Source organism: Enhydra lutris, unplaced genomic scaffold (genome assembly GCF_002288905.1).
Source record: "Enhydra lutris kenyoni isolate GAN:26980312 unplaced genomic scaffold, ASM228890v2 scaffoldscaffold12, whole genome shotgun sequence".
NCBI lineage: Eukaryota > Metazoa > Chordata > Mammalia > Carnivora > Mustelidae > Enhydra > Enhydra lutris.
The window spans coordinates 61,114,232-61,137,409 of record NW_019154096.1 but is presented as its reverse complement, the minus strand read 5'-3'; the positions used below and the strand labels follow the sequence as shown (position 1 = coordinate 61,137,409).

Below are 23,178 nucleotides of genomic sequence, written 5' to 3'. Positions count from 1 at the left end.
GAAGAAGAATACCTTTGTAAGGATAACAGAGAGACAAAACATTTATAAACCCAAATATCAACTGTCCCAAGAAATATATACTGCCCTTCCCTAATATTAACTTAATTAGAACCAAAATAAGAATGGCATCTTTAGAACTTATGTCCTATTATGCTCTATACCTTTAAGATATTAAATCTAAGCCTAACACCTCAATTCTTCATATGAAGAAACAGGTCCCAAAAGGAATGTGATTTCTCAATGTGTCCCTCAATTTATTTGGAGACTTCACATTATCTAGAGTAGCATATGATACATAGAAAGTAGATAGTATCTGCCAATGTAAGAAAATATTTAAAATAGAAACATTAAAAAAAATTCCTTAAAAAATTCCTTAGAACATTTTGGCAATAAACTAATTTCAGAAGCTACTATGCATTAAATGTTAACTTTTACAAAAAAGAAAAGTCACCTAATATCTCAAGCTCCAATTTCTTGATTTTAAGTAGTTTGTAGGTATGCATTCAGAGTTAACAACACAAAAAACAAATTTTTTGTGTGTATTTTCATAAGAATTTTGAAACATTTAACCACTTTTTAAAATAATGAGAATGCTGCACTTTGAAGCTTCAACGGTAATTCACTAGAGAGAATATATTTTATGACTCAGCTTTTTGTACCTACTCACACATGCCTGAAGGGTTCGCTTAAATTGCTTGCTATATTTTAAATTCAGGCTTGGAGTAGGATTGTTTTTTTTGTGAGGCTCACAAAGACTAGACTCACAGCTTAGTTCTATAGTGCCTATTTAGCTGGACTTAAAGCCTACATCAAGTACTTTATTGTCAAATAAAAAGCAATCTTCATGGAGCTTAGTAACTTAAGTAGCTCTCCCCAGAGTGTGTTAACTATTTTGTTTCTACATTTGATCTCTACTGTCAAGGAAGAGTTCCACAGAGTTGCAAAGTGCCAGAAAGTGTTATTTTAAACATCTAGCAGGTAGTATACTTGGACACTATAACCCTTGGGGTTCATGGTTACAGCTGAGAAGCACAAAGATACCTACCATATAATTTTCCCAAAACACAATTTTCTTAGTCCTTCCCTCAAAGGGCGGTGGGGGCGGAAAGCAAGCACCTTGAAGTCCTACCTTTAAAAAAGCACTTAGCAATCAGCCTGGGGGTTTCTAAAAATTCACATTCTGAAAATAGGATGGTAAAGACTTCCGAGTGTATCCCTCACAGACTTAGAGGAAAATGATGACTCTCCAAAACAAAAGCCATCTCCCTGACTGATGCTTTGCTCACCTTATTTCTCACGTACTTGAACTGTTTTCCTTCTCATCTCCATCCCTCCAAACCTTAATCCATACTTTGAGGTCTTATTCAAAAGCCAATTCCTTCCATGATGGCTTCCCCAATCTCCTCCACCACCCTTTCGCCCCACCAGTATTACCCAGTATTGAAGAAAAGCACTTTTTCATAGTCTGTGTTGCCCTTTAAATTATTTAAGTAGGTCTGTCTGCCCCAGTAATTGGGTCAACATCTTTTTCCTTTCTTTACTGTCCACTTAAAGTTATGCAATAATGGTTTATTAAACTAAGTGAGGTAAGTAGGGCTGTTGAATCATAATATCCCATTCTCTACTTGTCTTAGAATAAACTAGGGCAGAGAATTTAGAGCAACCCTTGAAAACTGGGCTAATCATGGTTTGTTCAGAATGGCCAGGTACCCAAGATGGTTGAGATAGTGAATTTCACCTGCATATAAAATAAACATCTAAAACTGACTGAAAAGTAATCACAAAAAAGAGTGAAGGTATAAAAAGAGCAATTCAAAAAAATCTATAAATACTCCTGGGTTTTGAGACTAGGTACAAGTTGTGGTACAAAAATGTGATTTTAAAATAATTAAAAAAAAAACCACCCTACTGATCCTATCGATCAGCAAACACTAATTCAGCTGTTAGGTAAAGTCTATAAAGAAAGAGAACACAGATCTAGGTCCTGCCTTTAAGGACTTTCCAGTTTTATCATAGAAGAACTAAAACATGACTACCTGGAAAGGTAACGAACATGAAAGATAAACATAAATATCCAAGAGTTGTTGAGAATGGCTGTTAAACAGAATTTTGGGTTAAGACAGTAAAGGAAGATTAAAACATAAGTTCTGAAGTGCTTCATGTATAAAATGAGGTGATAGTTTGACCACATAACTTCTAGGTTTACCTTCTAGCTCTGAAGTTTTATTATATTCCTATCACATAATTGTAGTGGTGACTTGATATTAACTGACCATCCCCTGAATGGAGTTTCCTTCTTTCTAATCATTATGAAAGAAACAGCTTTGAAAAAGTAGACAGGCCTCAAATAAGAAGTATTATAAAATTATTTTACATACAAATATCCAAAATTGAATGTGATGTATGTCATAAGAGCATCTGATATTTCCTAGAAGACCCTGAGTTTGAGGCTTTTTTTTTTTTTTTTTAAGTATTAAATTCCTGGTGTAGCTTCCAGAACTCAAAACAGGCCTTTAAGTGGACATTTTTCATACCTGATGTATCTGAAACCACCTTTAATTAATTTAATTAATTAAATCATCAGATTTACCTCCTATGCAGTAAATCTGCAAAAAGTTCATCACTGCTGTTAACACATTTTTTTCTTCCTTATTCTTTTTAACTGTTATGACTTTTATGCCCAGCAGTTACTGATGGTCAAATGTATTCTGAAGCCTGGCCAAAGGTTTTTTGTTTTGTCTTTTTTTTTTTAGGGTAACACTCAAAACAAAGCAAATATTGGCTTAGTTATGACACTTGTTGTTCTAATACATTAATAGCCTATTGTTCACTGTGGTTGTCTCAACAAGATAATACATTGAAAAACAGCGTTTCCTGCTAGGAAGTGAATTCCCACTGTGTGTCACAGGACCCCCGCCAAAAGCTGGGCTCCAAAGAAGACATAGCAGTCCCTTCTAGGATTGCATAATGGAGTAATGATTAGACTTTTTCTTCTCTGTCTCTTTTACACACACACACACACACACACACTTAAAATGGCTTTCTGCCTCAGCTCAAACCATAATCTATTGGACTGATTTTGCTATCCTAGGATTGTTTTTCTAAAATGACTGCAAATGTTTTAGACAAAGCTGTTCAACATCCTGTAGACAGCAGTATCCTGTATATTTCTAACTACAGAGAATTTCCTTAGTCATAAATGTCACAAAGGATGAGGTAACTTGACAAAGAAGATATCAGGATGTGTCCTCGAGACATATTGTGACCATTTTCAAAGGTTAGTGTCATACAAGCAAGAGATTAAGTCATAATACATGAGGTACGATAATTTTAACGGGTTTTTATATGTCAGATACATGTGAGTAGGCAAAAATTAAGGCTCAATTAATCAAATCACAATTTATTTAGAATTTCATTCGTGAAAAACTGATGTCACGAGCGGATCCACACACAGAAGAATGTGTCCCCACAGTAATTGACACTGTCCTAACAAGAAAATAAAACCTTTTTAAATAGTTAAAATATACCTTGCTTTTATCTATTTTCACAGACTCAAAATTTGAAGAACTTTCTCTGCCCAAATCCTCTTACCAGTGAATATTAGAAAATTTTATCAGTCGAAGAAATAAGAGTAGTTGTCATTTTAACAGACTCCAGTGAGACTGTCTCTATCATTTAGGTACTTCCACTGTTTAATGCACTGCTTGGTTCCTAGACGGTTCTCAATACATTCTGCTAAACTGAACCAGCTCTCAAATGACTGATATGAAATTTAACACAGAATATTGGTAGTAATTATGCTGCATTACTTAGATTAATAAAAACATCTCAGGTTTTAGAGAAGCATACTTATTCAAGGTATATCAAGTTTTCTGCCACGAACATAGGCTAAACCAGGATATGAACAGACACAGGCTCCCCTACCTCCAGGGTGAGAAAATATCTTTTTATCTTTTATTTTTTTTAAGATTTTATTTATTTGACAGAGAGGGAGATCCCAAGTAGACAGAGAAGCAGGCGGTGTGGGGCGGGGGGGGGGGGGGCAGGCCCCCTGCTGAGCAGAGAGCCCAATGATACAATGCAGGGCTAGATCCCAGGACCGTAAGATCATGACCTGAGATGAAGGCAGATGCTTAACCCACTGAGCCACCCAGGCACCCCTCTTTTTATCTTCCTTGTTGTTATTATACAAATCAAACAATGAAGTTCTTTACATTCTGCTTTCAGGACAGCTGTCATTTGACAGAACTGCAAGAATAAAATTGTGGAACAGGCAATCCTAAACATCTCATGTGTGATGCAGCAAAAATTCCTGCTTCTGTTACTTTATAACTTTGCCGTGTAACTTGATAACTTTGCTGGCAGGATATAGTGTACAGTTCACCTCTAAGCTGCTTCCTCAGCACCAAATCAGACAACTTTAGCTATGTCAAGCAATATCAATTTTAGCATTCAATGAAACAAGGAGATGGATTAGAGGACTAGAATGTGAAAACAATTTAAACAAGGGGGCTGATGCCAAGTTGCAAAGCCCTGAGGATTAGCCTTGAATGGCTGGATTCACTGAAAATTATAAGGATCCATTTTAAAAACAAACATCACCTCACTCAGTATCTTCTCCTCAAGTATTCCAGCTTGGTAAAAGGATCTGCTTTTCTCTGGAATGGTTTTATACTTTTGAAATGGACTTTCTAGAAAAGGAGAGTTTATATAAAATATAATATTCAACTTCTCTTTTTTACAGTCATACTTTAAAATAGTTTAGCCCAAATGGTTGGTCAAATAAATTACATATCACACAATATACACAAAAGATGCTTTCAATTTAAATAACAGAAACTTAATATAAATTGCATTATACAGCTTAAATCAATACTTCAACAAAAAAATACGTAGATACTACAGTTGGAAAGGGCATTAAAACTCATCTATTTTAACCTCTCATTTTATAGGTGGCAAAACAGAAGATCAAGGAGGTTAACTGACCTGCCCACAACCTTACACTTAAGTTATCAGACTTTGAACCCAATGTTATTTCATTAACCTGCTGAAAAATGACTCCCAGGGCAGTTCTTACTCACTCATGAATGGCTGAGACAGTGGGCCTACCCTTGGTGTTCTAGCCAGAGGAGGAGAAAACGATGAGGGATTTCTCTATTTCTACACAGCACTATTACTCCTTTTAGCACCTGTGTTCTGCCCCCAAAATGGAGGTAGGAGAGAAGACTGATTAAGTATATCTGATAGGGGAGAAAGGGAACAATTTGGAAATAATCCAGATATCAAAGGATGAATGAATTCATTATAGTACATCCATCCATACACTGAAGTACTATACAGCTATTAAGAAGAATGGGGTAGATACACAACAGTGTGCACAGTATAATTTAATTTGGTTAAAAAAAAAAAAGGTGCACTCATTCATAGATATTTTTTTGAAAAACAGAGAAGAAACTGCCCCCTAGGGATTGAGGCTCAGGGATTAGGATTGGAAAGGGACATTTTGTCATACGTCTTGTATACTGGAATAAACAGAGGATTTGAAGGCAGCTATATAGAGCTTGGTGAAAAAAATTCACTCCTCTTTCTTTATATTATATAATTATTAAAAGAAAAAAATCAATTTGTTTGTTTACTTATTTTAGAGAGGGGTGGGAGAGGGAGAGAGAATTCTTTAGCAGGCTCCACGCCCAGCATGTGAGCCTGACATGAGGCTCGATCTCACAACCTTGAGATCAAGACCTGAGCTGAAATCAAGAGTCAGACACTTAACGGAGCAAGCCACCCAGGCGCCTCAGATTTTTTAGTGATTTTTTAAAAAAATAAGAGTGTTACTGGAGGTATTAACTACTGACATTCTACAAAGTTCCAAATAAAATCTATTTAGAAAATTTCTTGATTTCAGTATTTAACAACAAAGTGGTTGGCAAGTTTTTCTCTGGAGCAACTCTAAAAACATCTAAGAGTAAGTGTATTCTCCTAGAGTTCAAAGAAGACAGCAGAGATCATCTAGCTTAGTAGATTGAAACCAACATTTTAAAAATGAAAAAGAACCAAAAACAGAGTATTTTCTGTGCCATAAGGGAAACTTACTTCAGAAATTAAGTGGCATGTATGTGGTTTATATATTGGGTAGGGATGCAAAACACAACTTGAAAATTTATTTTCTTGTTGAGGTGATGATTAGTGAATTCTTTTCAGAACAGAATCAAGGAGTAAACTTCTAAAATTTCTGATATACACAGTTTATTTAAAGTAAAGCTTTAGCTTTCATGTCCTTTAAAAGAATGATTCTGGGTTAACATCTAAACATTTTTTCCCCTTAATTTCAATACATCCCCTTTAGCATTTTTGGAATAGGCATGTGTCTTTACAAAGAGAATTAGGGTATTCTCAGCTGGAAAAGATCTTAGACAGCTAACCCAAATTTCCAAGTTTACATGTAAAGAAACCAGTGTCCAACGTAATAGTCTTGATTCCCGGGCTAGTGCTTTTATCTCATAGCACTAAGCATCCACTTTATTCTTACATCCTTGTGATATTAGAAAACGGCTAAACACAATTACTACCAAGTTTCAAAGAGGAAGCTAAACAAGGAAATGCTCACAAGTCTAAGTCCAAAAAGGATGACACAATGTCACTCCTGCAAGCTTCACGAAAATCTGCCATTTTCAACTCAGCTTTGATTTCAACTGAAGTGACTCAACATGCTTGTACTGAACGGGTGTGTCTGTTCCACAAGGGTACACCATGAACATGCACAAGAGGAAGACAATAGTTCAGAAGAGATCACAGAGCACAGCCTCTCTCTCAACATGTCTACTCTGGTCAGTGCATAACTAAACACTTCACATGCATTTAAAACACAGTTATTAAAAAAACCCCAATATGTGAGGGGGGGAAAAAGTCAGATCCATTTGCAAAGAAAAAAATTGCTGAATGTGGACCTCACTGAATAACGCAATTGCTGAATGTGGACCTCACTGAATAACGCAATTCTCCCACAGTTCAACTTACCACTCACGTCACAAACTCTGGAGGAACACAGAGGCACAGACAAGGCAAGGAACAGAACTTTGGGCTGCAGCCTTTCCCAACTCTTCTGACAAATACCCAACAGCAGCAGGACAAAGCATCATTATAACAGAAATAAAGGCTCTTTAGATGCTGCCTTTTTTTATTTCAATGAACCCACTCTTACACACAAAGTTCATGCTACGATGTCTCGAAATACAGTATTGCCAGATTATGCTGTTAATGGGTCCAATAAATTCAGTGCAAAACACTACTTCAAGCATTTTTATGTTAAGTAATTAGGACATTTGGGAAACTACCAGTATTTTTCTTAGTTTAAATAGTCATTGTCATCCCCCAAACAATTAAAAACAACAGTCCAGTAAACTGTTTAAGGAACAAAAACAAAAAAGCAAACAAGTGAACTAACAGGAAAAAATTTAGTTGAGTGATAAAGCTACAGGCTCCTTCCCAAGAAGAACACTGCACATTACTAGCAGCTAGCACAAAACTAGCCATCTATCTTATCTATGTTTCCCCCTAAGCTATGCATTATCAGTTTTACAATAGACAATCCATTACTTACAAAAAAAATTGAAGTTGCTGTAATTTCTTAAGCTGGTTTTTGTGTGGCAATTCTGATGCAATGCTGCCCTAAAAATGAACTTTGTTTTAAACAGTGAGATATCCACACTCTGTGCGGTTAGAGCAAGGGTGGAGCCCACTCTGGGGGAAACAACACACCCAAAGCAGACTTCAGTGACAGCGAACTGCACGTTAATACTGCCACAACAATTTTCAGGGCCTCAGAGTCAAAACTAATTGGTTAATCCTCCTCAAAGAAATGGGGGAGGGGAGGGAAGTTCATGTTTGAAGATCTGCTTTCCTGCTGTGAAATAAAATATGGGCTCATTTCTTTTTTGTGAAGAAAGTAAAGATAAAATACAAGGTAGATCACCCAGATCAACCAGCAGAATGTGAGGTGGAAGTGCACTACTAGAAAGGAAGTCCAGCCATGCCAACTTCTAAGTTTAGCAACAACAGCTTCTGCCTATCTCAAGTTGTTGGCAATATTGCTCACTCTAGAACTTTACTTTTGGACTATGTGGCCAAAACAGGGGATCCAATCATGAACATAAACATTACCTACCCTTCTCTATCAATACTTTAGTTCTTCGGGTAATGCAGAAACAATAAAAACATTCTCTTATCAACTAACTAGAGCAAGAGTTGCCTTAAAAAAAGAATTTGATAAATTTGTTTTAGGTAGAATATTAAAATACATAAAAGGGAGAATTATTTTGGTGGAAATCACTAATATGCATACCAGACTTTAAAAAATTTTATAGGCATTTGTTTTTTCAAATAGTTTCATAGGGTTTTGATTTTTAATTTTTTTCTGGTTTATTTCCAAATAAGATATTCTGTAAGATGTATCCATACTGCCTAAAAAACTTGGTGTCTAAAATAATTTATCAGGGATGCCTGGGTGGCTCAGTTGGTTGAGCAGCTGCCTTCGGCTCAGGTCATGATCGCAGCGTCCTGGGATCGAGTCCCACATCGGGCTCCTTGCTCGGCAGGGAGCCTGCTTCTCCCTCTGCCTCTGCCTGCCACTCTGCCTGCCTGTGCTTGCTCTCTCTCCCTCTCTCTCTCTGACAAATAAATAAATAAAATCTTTAAAAAAAAAAAAATAAAATAAAATAAAATAAAATAATTTATCAGTTACTGAAACTGTTACCAAACATCTGGTAATTGTTCAAAGTGATTTTAATCAATACTACTTCCTATATATGCATATTCAGACACACAACCAATAGTTTTAACTGAACTATAACTCATGGAATAAAAAAGTTTCTTTTCAGTAAAATATCCATGCATATAAAAAATAAGCTATATAATCATTTACATTGAATTCAGAACAAAGAAAAGGCTTTTGGAAAAGACCAGAAAAATATTATTTTTAATGATACACGCTGTCGCATTACCCTGTGCGCCAACTGCTACTTCCTTACATTGGAACAATAAATCAGTCTGCGTACTGAACATTTTGTTTTCCTCCTCTCCCCCCACCACCCCACAATATTTTCAGAGGTAGCCTATAACAACTTCTTCCAGGATAGCATCCTGGAAGGGGGTGCTTGCTGATCTAGCCTTTTGTTGCATATGAGGTCGCCTTTACCATAAACTAAACTAACCCATTCAAAAATACTTCTCATAGTCCATGTGCCTGTTTATTTTCAACCATATATGTAATTATGCATTGCCTGCCATCCCTTGCTCTTCTCTATCTCACCCCCAAACTGAACTCAAAGGTAGCAGTCAGATATATTTAAAGAATCCCATTTTGATACTTTTTGGATTTGCACTGCTGGAAATGCCTGTTTTCAAGTCAAACTTCACTTTCACAGCTGCAAAGGAAATGACAAGAGAAGAAAAACACAGCCAATATACATCAGCAATTAATTCCATCCACAACTGCCCAGCTGTTTGTGCATGGAAGAATCAGTCTGTTTCCTTTTGGGGCTTTCACCACTGAAAATTGATACTGCACATTCAGAGACACAAGCTGTTTGTAACATGTCAGGAATGTGCACAAGATCACACAGAGTTGAAAAGACAAAATGAAATCCAGATCTAGTTTTCTTGGGATCTGCCAGTATTATTTCATAGCTTAAAAAAAAAAAAAGTCATAAAAACACCTCAGTCAGAGAGCAAAATAGATGAAAAAACAATCTCCCTTATGACTATTAGCCTTCCAATAAAGGGAAAATCTGCCAATGATATCAGATTTAGTATCAAGAATAGACACTCTGACTTACTGGCATAGACAAGGTGTGACATTCTTAGGAATCCACATGCCCCCAGTATGTTAAATTCAGCCAATACTTTTTGGACTACAGTTGCTTGTCCAATGTATAGTGAGTCCCTTTTAAAAAAAATCCTCATGAACATGAAAGTTGTTGAGAACCAATGGTTTCACCACAGTGATGTGGAAAAGCAAGCTTTTCTTGGTCAGTTCAGGCATTATTTGGCACTCAGTTATACCGGCCTGTTACAGGGATTCATGTAAATTTACCGATCCCCTCTTCTAGGGTAACTCTCAAGCAATTAAATTTCTCCTTCTCTTTCCGTACCAGTTTTGTGGATTTTAAATACAAACACTGTCTATTGAATGCCAGAGGCTTAACAATTAATTAAAGTACGGGCTCCCGCACAACTCAAAATGTGTCCTGATCTCCCTCCCTCTACCCTTCAACTCCAATTGTATTTCAAGTATTTGTTTCATTTAAATGCCATTTTGTTATATTTTCAAACACACAGTATTGTAAAACAATGTGTGTTTTCAGTATGTAAAGTGACTTGTAACAAACAGTTATTAAAGTTAGAAAAGAGAAAGAGGTCATTTTTAAAAGGAAATAATTCAAAACATATTTTACCTATGTTACTGGTTTTTGTATGAAATTAGGTATCCCCATGATTGAACTCATTGTTCTAAGAGCTCTCCCCTCCACTTTTGCTGCACAAGAGTTCACGTACTCTTCATACCCATACATTTTCAAGAACTTGGATGAGATACTCATCTGGGGCACCACCAGGTGCTGAGGCTTAAGCAATGAAGAGAAGATAAGCACTCCCCTTCAAATACGAGAGGGACATGCCTGCCCTGAGCTTCAGAATGAAGATGCTCTCAAGTGCCAGAACTCAAACCAGCACAATGAGAAGTTGTCTCCAACTAAAGTGCTGGAAAAGCACGAAATGTCATTTGTTAAAGAATAAATAAACACAAGGCAACTCAAACTTGTGGTTGACTGAAAATAAAGCACGAAACCAAAAAAAGGGGGTTTTCCTTTAACAAACATCCCCAGATTAAGAATATTTCTAGTGTGGGAGAGGGAGGGAAAGAAAAGTTTAATCTTTGGCTGTGGTGACAGTAAATTCTAGAAATATGGGGCACCTGGGTGGCTCAGTGGGTTAAAGCCTCTGTCTTCGGCTCGGGTCATGATCCCAGGGTTCTGGGATAGAGCCCTGAGTTGGGCTCTCTGCTCGGCAGGAGCCTATTTCCTCCTCTCTCTCTCTCTGCCTGCCTCTCTGCCTACTTGTGATCTCTGTCAAATAAATAAAATCTTAAAAAAAAAAATTCTAGGAATATGCTATAACTATTAGTGACTCAGAGAACCAAGGAGATGAGCTTTGCTTGGCAAGCTTCAGCTCTGTGGGACATTAAGACTAACTTGAAATGTCTATGGGAAGGAACCTCCCCATCTACAGGATCAGCAAAGGAAAGAAAAGGTCTCTCTGAACTGTTTAAATCAGGTTAAATTCATGGTAGTCCAACTAGAGCCTGGGGTGGTATAAAAAAAAGACTCTTCAAGTGAGGAGGGGACTACTGATACGAAATTATTGACTCATTTTATTTTATTTTAAGATTGTATTTACAGGGGCGCCTGGGTGGCTCAGTGGGTTGGGCCGCTGCCTTCGGCTCAGGTCGTGATCTCGGGGTCCTGGGATCGAGTCCCGCATCGGGCTCTCTGCTCAGCGGGGATACTGCTTCCCTCTCTCTCTCTCTCTCTGCCTGCCTCTCTGTCTACTTGTGATCTCTGTCAAATAAATAAATAAAATCTTAAAAAAAAAAAAAAGATTGTATTTACGCATTGGACAGAGAGAGAGAGATCACAAGGAGGCAGAGAGCCGGGGTGGGGGGGGGTGCTGGGGGAGGGGGTAAGCAGGCTCCCTGCTGAGCAGAGAGCCCAATGTGGGGCTCGATCCCAGGACCCTGAGATAATGACCCAAGCCAAAGGCAGAAGTTTAACCCACTGAGCCATGCAGGCACCCCTGTTGACTCATTTTAAAAGTGATTTCCCCATTCTGACAATATTTTAATATTTTATGTTATTTTACTTAGATTTTCAAATTTACAGCAAATTTGAAAGAATTTGAGTAAGCACTACACAAGCCTGTCTAGATTTTACCATTAACACTCTACTATACTTATTTTATCACATACCTCATCTACCCATTTCTCTATCCATTCATTAATCTGTTATTTTTGGTACATTTTGAAGTGACAGATATCCATATACATTCCCCGATACTTCAGCATGCATGTCATTACCCAGAGTTCAATATTTGCTTATGGCTTTTTTCTTTTGATACAAAATTTATATACAAAGAAACGGAGAAAGTTTATACTTGTACAAACTCCTATCAAAATACAGAACATTTTCTTCACCACAGCAAGTTCCCTCATGTCTCTCCCCAGACAATCCCTTCTTTCATTTCTTCGGAGGCAATCATTACTTTGATTTTAAAGTGATTTTAGGGGCGCTTGGGTGGCTCAGTCAATTAAGCATCCAAATTTTGATTTCAGCTTAGGTCATGATATCAAGCCCTTACAACAGGTTCTGTGATCAGCGATCAGCAGGGACCCTGCTTGAGACTCTCTCACTCCCCGTCCCTCTACAGTCCCCCTCCCCCCCATATGCTCTCTTTCTAAAATAAATGTTTTTTTTTAAAAAGTTGATTTTAAACAACTCTAAATAGTCATGCCTTTGCAACCTCTGCGTTACAACATTCCCCACTACGTCATATAACTTGGTTGTATAAAGTGATTAGACATGAATGAAACAGATGGAAGGAGCCTAAGAAGAAATTATAAAGTTAAAAGGAAGTGTAGACTCATCTGCTCCAATTACTCCACTTCTTAGGTGAAGGAAGCAAAACTTCAGAAGTTTTGGCTGCCTGTACCATTCAGCCAGCTGGTCAGTGATTTATTGGTTGGGACCAGTCTAAGGTTCTTAGGCAGCAGCTCTACACTTGGCTTTAGGATGAGCAGAACAGAAGCTTGGGAGAGAATGCTGGCTCAGAGGAAGAGCTCTGTCACTTACAGGCTATACATCTTAAGAAAGTTCCTTGGTTTTGGTTTTTTATATTCCTTTGAGTCTTAGTTTTGTCTTATATAAAACAAGGAAAATCTTAATTCATAAAAGTTCTACGGCTTAAAAGAGATAACCTTTGTAAAGTGCCTGGCTTGTAGTAAGTGATCAAAAGAAGGAAACACAAGAAGTGGAAGCAAAATCAACAGTTCTGGGCATAGTTCAAGCATATGCCCATTCACATACTGCTTTGAAGCTTTTGTGCTTCAAAACTATGTTTGCTCTCATTTCACATACTCAAAATAAAAATAGCAAATAAAGCGTAACTCTTTATTCACTACAGAGGCAAGCAATCTTTCATGTCCAGGAAAAAAAAAAGTGTATTTGTTTTCTCTTTGCTTTTTTACTATGACAGAATTGGAGTGGTGGGGGAGGGAAACATAGACTTTTAACTCTGTGGTGACTACTTACACCCAATACACTTGTATCTCTACCAATCTTTGTATAAAGAGCTCCCTTTGCCTAGCGTGATCTTCCTTTTAACCACCAAGTGAGAATTCAAGGCCAAGTTAAAATCTAACCTACTTTCCTAATCTACTCAGAACAAAATTAAAGCTTCTTCATCCTGTGTTTCCATTATGCTTTAAATAACAGCATTACAGAATTCAGACCAGATGGCTGCTTCCATTAGTTTCCCTCATTTAAATGGGAGCATCTTTGTATTCCAATGCCTAGCACATGGAAACTGTCTGTAAGTGCTGCTGATGGATATGCCTGGATGATGGGCACTCAGTTATGTCAAAGTAGCAAAAACAACAACAACAATAACAACAACAACAACAACAACAAACCCCACTAAGTCTAAACACTCACCAAAAAGGAAAGCAAAGTGCCAGAAAAGTGGGGGACAGGGAAAGGATCACAGGGCATGAAATTAAAGAGATTAAAAGTTGGGGTGCCTGGGTGTCTGCCTTCAGCTCAGGTCATGATCCCACGGTTCTGGGATAGAGCTCTGCGTTGGGCTCCCTGCTCATCAGGAAGCCTGCTTCTCCCTCTCCCTCTCCCACTCCCCCTGCAGCTTTTGTTCCTGCTCTCAATGTGTCTCTCTTTCTCTCTCTGTCAAATAAAAAATAAATATGAATTTTGGAACACTGAAAAAAAGTAAAATAAAATTTAAAATAAATAAATAAGTCTAAAAAAATAAAGAGATTAAAAGTCAACTATGTGCAAATTCTTGTGTTCTTGGAGAAGTAACTCCTGCCAAGCAGTTAGAGTGCCACTGGAATAATTCAAACCACTATGTGCTTTAAATACCTATCCTGTGTACCACCCACAACAACTCCATCAGGCAGTACTATAAGGTTCCTTTTTTTTTTTTTTTAAGATTTTATTGATTTATTCAACAGAGAGAGAGATCACAAGTAGGCAGAGAAGCAGGCAGAGAGAGAGGGGGAAGCAGGCTCCCTGCTGTGCAGAGAGCCTGATGTGGGGCTCGATCCCAGGACCCTGAGATCATGACCTGAGCTGAAGGTAGAGGCTTAACCCACTGAGCCACCCAGGCGCCCCTATAAGGTTCCTTTTATAGATGAGAAAACGGAGGCTCCAAGAGGTTAAGCATGTAAGGTCACACAACTCCTGGCAATGGAGATAAAGTAGAGAAGTGATTTTTCATTACACGTGATTTTCATAATAGGCCAATTTTACAAAGGTGTAGGCAGGCTCTGGGTTTAAGAGAACCCAGATAGGGGAGGGACAACCAAATAGCACAAGAGATTCAGCTGAGGGAGCAAAACTCAAGGGGAGAAAAAAGGCCTGGGAAAGAAAAACAAAAACAAAAACACAAACATCAAAGCTGAAACAATTAAGAGGAGTGTGAGTTCTATGTAGGACTCAACTCCATGGAACAGTCTGCCATCCTAGAGTTATGAAACCTAAGTCAGAGATGGCCCTAGAACTGTAGCAGTGCTAAATCATAGTTCTTATTCTTACGGCCCCCCCCCCCCAAACCAACTGTTCTCAGAAGTAATAAATACAACATGGGTGACTCCTTGATAAAAATGCCAACCACTGGGACGCCTGGGTGGCTCAGTTGGTTGGACAACTGCCTTCGGCTCAGGTCATGATCCTGGAGTTCCGGGATCGAGTCCCGCATCGGGCTCCCAGCTCCACGGGGAGTCTGCTTCTCCCTCTGACCTTCTCCTTGCTCATGTTCTCTCTCACTGTCTCTCTCTCAAATAAATAAATAAAATCTTTAAAAAAAAAAAAAAAATGCCAACCATGGTGTTCGTGCTTCGGAAGATAATGAGAGCCCTGCCAAGTTGGGGAAATTCAACTCTTGTCTGCAGGCATCTGGCTATATTCTGTAATTTCCCATTTAGGAAAATCCTGGTTTTGCTTCCCTTGCAAAGATGGATTTGTGAAGGAAGGCCTCCACATTGAAGTTCAAAGCCTCAAGTGCCACAGCCCTCTGGCTTACCTCCAACCTAGCACGCATTACATCGACTCACAATTTTCTGTTTGCTGGTATAGCTCTCACACGTGCTGCTGAGCAACTGGCAGGCAGGGCCCCTCAGCACCTAGCAAAGGGCAAGTTCAAAAAATATTATGGATGGTAAATGAATAATATCCTTTGCCTATTTAATATCTGATAGATGATTATTTATTAAAAGAGGTAATCCAACATTTAAAGATGAAGCAGTTACAGAAAAGGAAAGGCTGGAAATAAGTGAAATATGATTAATGTTCAAAATAAGGTTTTTTGCTGGATAAAAAAAATGTATGCAACATAACCTACAAAGATTGGCAAGTTAAGCCTAATAAAGCTGACGCAGAAATTCAGTAAATCGGTCTAAAGTTTGGACAGGATCCCCATTTAAAACAAAAATTAACCAAAGTAGTGAGCTTGTATTGTATCTGAAAGTTGCCAAACTTGAAGTGAAAAAACAGCATGTGGCTTTGACTCTCCCATGGCACAATACTACCAAAAACAATGCATTTTATTAACCACCTCTTAGAGGAATACAAAGGCTACACGGGGGGAAAAGAAACATTAAAAAGTGAAGAATAAATATTTATGTGCTACTAAAAAACACACTCACAAATAATTTCTGCTTTGGGGAAAAGTCCAAAAAAAAAGGAACAGAAAAACAAGTAAATGTAAATACATTATGGTCACATGACATAGACATTCATGACACACACAATTTTTTTTAAGATTTAATTAATTTCCTTATTTACTGAGAGAGAGTGAGTGAGCATGCATGAGCAGAGGGAGGGGCACAGGGACAGAGAGAATCTCAAGACTCTGCACTGAACACAGAGCCTAATGCGGGGCTCAATTTCATGACCCCAAGATCATGATCCGAGCTGAAATCAAGGGTTGGCTACTTAACCAAATAAGCCATCCAGGTGCCTCTGCAATTTGTTAAAAATACTACTGTTGCTTTAATTTGCTCCATGCAAGGATGTGGGGGACCAATGTAGGCATTTTTTTAATTGCTTTTTCTAAATATGAGAAAAAAATCTCTTTAGTTGAAAAAATGTTTCATATTTCAAATAATTTACCCAATTTAAAAGAGCCTTCTTTCTTACTCTTTGGAAATTTAAGTATTCTCATCCAAAAAAATTTCTTCAAGTACTTAGCTTCAAACACTGCTATAAGATAGGTAGGTGGCCAAGCTGACAAATCACATGATGTAAAGGACTAACGATCTCCTCTCAGATCAAGCTCTGCAAACATGCTCCCTATTCATTACAAGAACACCTCCTATCCTATAAAACAAAGTTCCAAATCTCCCAAATACTACCATAAAACAGGGAAGGAGACAGGTTTAGAAATATTCTCCTCCAGTTCCACCTGCCCTTTGGGAAAGTATCTGTGGATAGTTGGTATATTTGCCACCTTTCCATTCCCTTAGGCAAATTGGTAGTATGATAGGAGGTTTAACCAAAACAAAAACGAGGGACTCCTGGGTGGCTCAGTCAGTTGGGCATCTTCCTTTGGCTCAAGTCAAGATCTTGGGTTCCTGGGACTGAGCCCTGAGTCGGGCTCCCTGCTCGGCAGAGTCTGCTTTCTCCCTCTCCCTCTGCCCCTCTACCTGCTTGCGCTCTCTCTTGCTCTCAAATAAATAAATAAAATCTTTAAACAAACAAACAAACACAAAACTGGCCTACCTTCTGCTTCCTACTTTCTGCCCCCAAGTACTATTACTCTAGTTGGAGAATATCAACTTGTTCTGTGCCAAATTTATGATTTTAGATTTTAAAAACTTACCTTTAAATTTGAAGTTGGTTAAGTCAAATCATCAATAAATCTTTCCACTTCTGGTTAAAGTCATTTATTCTTTTAACAATAATTCATTCAACACCTATCATGTGCTACAGCTGAGGACATAATATAGTGGAGAATGCAAGAAATGAATGAAACATCATCCCTGATCCTAGAACACTAGCAACTTGTGGACCAGGGAAGGAAAAAGGGAGAGATAGCTTCTTAAGCAATTATATTAGCCCACTGTGTTAGTGTGCTATAAAAGACATATTATGGACTTGGAGGAAAGAGCCAATTTGAAAGGTTCCTAGGAAGTTACATGTGAGCTTGGTCTTTAATGGTTTTGGCGGGGGGCGGGGGGGGGGAGATGTACAACTCTGGCAAAAAGATATGAAAAGACAATATGCTTCTTAAACTTGTATTTTAACACGTGGCTTTATTTATTTATTTTTAAATCATGTGTCTTTTTCTTTTTTTAAAGATTTTATTTATTTACTTGACAGAGATCACAAGTAGGCAGAGAGGCAGGCAGAGAGAGAGAGAGAGAGGAGGAGGAAGCAGGCTCCCTGCAGAGCAGAGAGCCCGATGTGGGGCTCGATCCCAGGACCCTGGGATCATGACCTGAGCGGAAGGCAGAGGCTTTAACCCACTGAGCCACCCAGGCACCCGTGGCTTTATTTTTTAAATTTATTTTTAGAGAGAGAGTAAGAGAGTGAGTAGGAAGGTCCGAAGGAGGAGAGAGAGAATCTTGAGTAGGCTCCATGCCCAACATGAAGCCCAACACATGGCTTTATCTCATGACCCTGAGATCACGACCTGAGCTGAAATGGAGGGTTCCGATGCTTAACCCACTGAACTACTCAGGGATTCCAACAAATGGCTCTACTTTAAACAAAAGTATCACAAATGGCAACTAATATACAAGGGAAATAAAAACGGTCACTAATTAACAACCTACAGTGGTTTGTATAATTTAAACTACAGGAACCCTACAATCTACTAGCAAGCCATACAGTTTTGTGTCATGAGCTTTTGCTTTCATCCTAATCTTCTGACTTGTACACTAAGAATATCAAAAGCCATTTATATCTTTTCTTGCAATAATGTTTGTTCTTACACTGCACTAACCATGATTTAGAAATAATTAAGACCAATTATTTTGAAGCCAGTCTAACTGTGATCTGGCACCACATCCTCATGGAAAAAGGAATAAGAATGTTATAGGTTAATACCAAAGTCAGTATACAAAGATACAGTCAACCTCAGACAGGTATACCATTACTCTATAGGCTCGAATCCTTAAAAAGGTATCAAGTACAAGGACAGTAGATTTAATCGGAGGGCTGGGAAGAAAGAAGAAAAACACAACTAATCACAAGCACTGTGTTTGTAAGTCGCCTCAATTTTCAAGTTCAAGGCTCAGAAAGATGCGATATATATGAGAAAGGTTACTTTTGTGGGCTAATCTGACAAAAATAAAAGGAACGCCACATTAAATTTCTAAGAACAGATCACCCATTTTGATCAGATTACTATCAATGTGAAAATGACTTAAGGTTAACATTTAAGACAGGTTTCCACATGAAAGTACACATAAAGAACAAATCTTCCATTTTTATGAATAATATGAGGATCATTAGTTACAGCACACACTATGTGACAACCTAAGTGAAAAATACCTATAACAGAGAAATCAAGGTAGGATTATTTATATTATGTGAATTCTTTAAAGATTGCCAGGTTCTTTTAGATAGTAATCTTCCCTGTGTTTAACACATTATACTGGGATGCAAGAGCCATGTGTACTTTATATTCATGAATTCACACCTATAATACTAAGTTCTGACAAAGAAGAAAAAAAAAACCTATTGCAAAATGTTCAGACTGAGAGGTTTGATCCTGCAGTAGGAACTTCTCAATGAAACACATACCTTTCAACAGTGTATAAATAACTTTCTCAGACTATTTAGAGAAAAGGAACACAACAACAACAAAAACCTCATGAGAACTGCTCCTGAGCCTTTGAGAAGGGAGGTGACTAGAGCAGTACAAAAACTGGGTGGAGGAGGGCAAAGGCGGAGCTAAGAAAGCAGATGAAGAGACATCCTGAAGGGGCGAAGAGTGACAAGAGATGAGGATCAAGTAACTATGGCAGCAGCATGAGGCCTGACACGCCCACAGGGAGCTATGTGGCTTACTTCAAGGGGGTGGAACACTGAACAAGTGAACAACTTTGATTTTGTTTAACTGAAAGGCTGCTGTGCAATCGTACGAATAGGAAAAAGAAAAAGGAGGGTTTTTCCAATATAGAAAGTTAGGATGTAATAAATGGCTACCACTTGAAAAAATATGAAACAAAAGAGAATACCTTATATGAAAATGAAAAATCGAGAACTGTGAGGAAAGCAATATAAAGTCTATGTAAACCCAGAGCTGCATTATTTATTGATTGTCACGACAAAGCTTTTCATCCTGTAGACTACGCCATCCTTCAAACAACAAGATCCCCATAGAGCACACTGACAAGAATGTTGGGGTGTGTGAATCAGTCTAAGGTTTTTCTTCACTCCAACTTTCAATTTGGCAGCTTATGGAAACAATTCTTAATGGCTGAGTTTTTAAAACTCACTCCAAGACAAGCAGGACTGTGACTCCTGTGGGCTATTTCCAAGTTGCCAAGTCATTAATCTAAAACAGCTCTCAACCCCTTTAAACTGATTCCTGCTGGCCCAATATAATAAATGATATGGTGTTTTAAATAAAAAGGAGGGAGAGGGAAGAAAGAAGGCCCAAACCAGTACCTCTGGAGTTACTTTTAAGCTTAAAAAAAAAACCTGGAAGCCATAAGATAATACACATTTACTACTATATTTTTCAATCATGTGCCTGGAAACTACAGAAAGGAGTTTGGAAAGACCTTCTGCCAGAAGCAAATTACCTTCTTCAAATTCAAGTTTAAACAGTTATTACCTTTGTTATACCCCCAGAAATGAAAGCTTAAAAAAAAAAAAGATATATTTCAAAGTTTTTGCAGATAACTTACTACATCAATTAAATCTGTTCATTCCTGTAAGCATCAATACCTTCCTACAGGAATTGAAAAAAGGACATTGTGCATTCAACAAGTGTTTGCCTTTGCTATGACACAAAGGTCAAGATGCACCTGATGAATCAGTAAGCAATCAGCGCACCTAGACCGATGTTTTCAGTATCGTCAGAACACAGCAACCAGCTGCAGCTTTAGCATTTTGGATCATTGGTTTAAAAACAAAGATTTGTAGCTAGGACTCAAAAGTGGAATCTAAACATGCAAATCTTTCTCAATATAAAGCCATTATAGAGACCATACCATTATTAGGAAATACTCATGGAAATACTTTTATTTCAGTAATTTCCAAAATAACTAGAGTGCTTAAAATTTAAAAAGGAATCCTAATCATAGTCATAGTCAATTTATTAAGATGAGTAAGATCAGAAGTAAAAAATAAAAGTTGCTTGGTTTTCTGAAGATGATGAGCTCAATGTTGTGAAGGAAAAACTGCTAAATTAGAAAGCAGATTTTCCTCAAGTCATAAGTTACAGGGGTGGAGCGTTCTTTCTAAAAGGCAAGGAGTTGTTATAGATCCCTACCATACACATAAATCCAGAATCTTAAAGGGTAATACCCTCAGTTAAAAGGCAGACCAAAAAATCTAACCACCAACAGAAGGAATTAAAAAGCGCACACACAGAGACAAAAACAAAACAAAACCAACAACAAAAAACCACCACACACACATGCACAAAATACACACACACACACACACACACACACACACACACACCCAATATGGTCCAAAAAGTCTTAAGCCAAGAGAATAACATAAAGTGGCCTTAGGTTGGTAGCACTCCTGATCCCCCACAAAAAGGGAACATAAATTATGTCTGGAGAAAGGTGCTCTCAAAACAGACCGCCTAATGATTTCCACAGATAAAATTCTGCCAAGTTAAAAATTCAAAATTACAAAGCACATGAGTCACAAGCCACATTAAGCAAAAATCAGCAGAACCAACAGAGAACAGAATTTGATACCTCCCTCTAAGAACTGCAGACAACAGAAAACTAAGACACAGAATATAAGTTTTTTTCACAATGTTCAAAATCCTTAAAGATAGAACTGGAAGCATGAGAAACAAGATGTTTTAAAGGAAGATCAACAGAGCTGAAAAACTAGAGAATAATGGAAAAAAACTAGTGAATGGATTAAACAGAGTAGACTAGACCCACACAGAAAGAATAAACTGGAATCTAAATTTGAAAAAACTAGTCAGAATGGCAGAGAGACAAAGAAATGGAATGTGTAAAACAGAGGCTAAGAAACAGAGAGCAGGGACGCCTGGGTGGCTCAGTCGGTTAAGCTGCTGCCTTGGGCTTGGGTCATGATCCTAGGGTCTTGGGAACAAGTCCCGCTTTGGGCTCCTTGTCCGGTAGGAATCCTGCTTCTCTCTCTGCCTCAGCCTGCCACTCTGCCTGCTTGTGCTCTCTCTCTGACAAATAAATAAATAAAATCTTTAGAAAAGAAAGAAAGAAACAGAGAGCAAAGAGGTCCAACATACATACTGGAGTTTCTAAAGAGGAAACAATAGGGAAGAGGTCCTATTTGAGGAAATCATGACTAGAAACTTCAGAGACAAATCACCTACAAAGGACTGTTAATTACATTTGCAGTAGACTTCAAAAGAAAAAAAGTCATAAGACATAGAAATAATAGTGCTGAGAGAGGATAACAGTCAGCCGAGAACTGTAAACCAAACAGAACTATCAAAAGTAAAAACAAAAACAAAAAAATAACTGTCTCACTAAAGAGTTCTATAAATTCATTAAAGAGACTTTTAAAGGATAAATTTCAGAAAATTTTAAATTAGAGGAATGGAAATGAAGAGGAAAGAAAATGGTATACAAGTAAATAATTTTTAAAATACCATATAAAATAATAGCAATAACAAAAGTAGAAGGTTAAAAAAGTGGAACTAAAATCCTGATCAATAATATCACATTAAGATGGAAATGGAGAATGAGAGTTAAAGTGTTTTAAGATCCTTGGATTATTCAGAAGGGGAGAAAGAACTATTGACTTTAGAGTGATAAAACTTCAATCTGATAAACGATTATCCAGAATATATTTTAAATATCACTTAAAAAAAAAAAAAAGACAACCTGATCTGTTTAATAGTAAAAGAGCTAAACAGGTACTTCCCAAAAGAGAATGTCCAAATGACCAATAAATGAATGAAATGCCTGTCATCATTAGTAATCGGGGAAATAAAAATTAAAACCATGAGGAGATATGCTATCTACCTATCAGTATGGCTAATATGAAAACAAAAACAAAAAACTGTTAATACCAAGTATTGGCAAGGATGTAGAGCATCTGGAACTCTTCAACAGTACAAATCCTTATGTCAATTAGTACGATTATTTTGGAAAGATTTTAGCATTATCTATGAAAGTTGGACACACACATGCCCTGTAATCTAGCTACACCTCTCCCAGGAATACATTCAACAAATGCATACACACACACACACACACACACACACATATACGAACACTAAATTTATGTGTGTGTGTGTGTGTATACATGTATAAAGAATACTAAAAAATATTCATTGCAAAATTAAAAAAAAAAAGATTTCATTTATTTGAGAGAGAGATAGCAACCATGAGTGGCAGGGAGGGGTAAAGGGAGAGGGAGAAGAAACCTCCCCTTTGAGCAGGAGCCCGACATGGGGACATAGGGCTTGGGGCTAGATCCCAGAACTCTGAGATCATGCCTGAGCAGAAGGCAGACATTTACCCAACTGAGCCATCCAGGCACCCCCAGAATTAATTTTTTAACAATCAAAACGAGAAACATCTGAATGACCATCCACAAAAAGGACAGATTATTTTGTACATTCATAACAAGGAATACACACAATAATCAGATAAACTATTGCTATGACTGCAAAAACATGGATGAATTTCACAGAAAAAAAATG

The 23,178-nt window shown here is 37.7% G+C and overlaps 1 protein-coding gene across 5 annotated transcripts in view; it reads right to left on the bottom strand.

Moving 5' to 3' along the window:
- LOC111144882 (adducin 3) overlaps window positions 1-23,178 on the bottom strand; it is a 121,947-nt gene that overhangs the window by 44,238 nt on the left and 54,531 nt on the right. Inside the window, exon 2 of one of the 5 annotated variants that reach the window (XM_022499463.1) lies at window positions 15,395-15,463. The exons of 3 other annotated variants lie outside the window; for them this stretch is intronic. The gene's annotated coding sequence lies outside the window, so the exon portion shown is untranslated. Of the gene's footprint in view, window positions 1-15,363; window positions 15,464-23,178 lie in introns of those variants that run through there. One more of the 5 variants, XM_022499464.1, reaches the window with a different exon arrangement.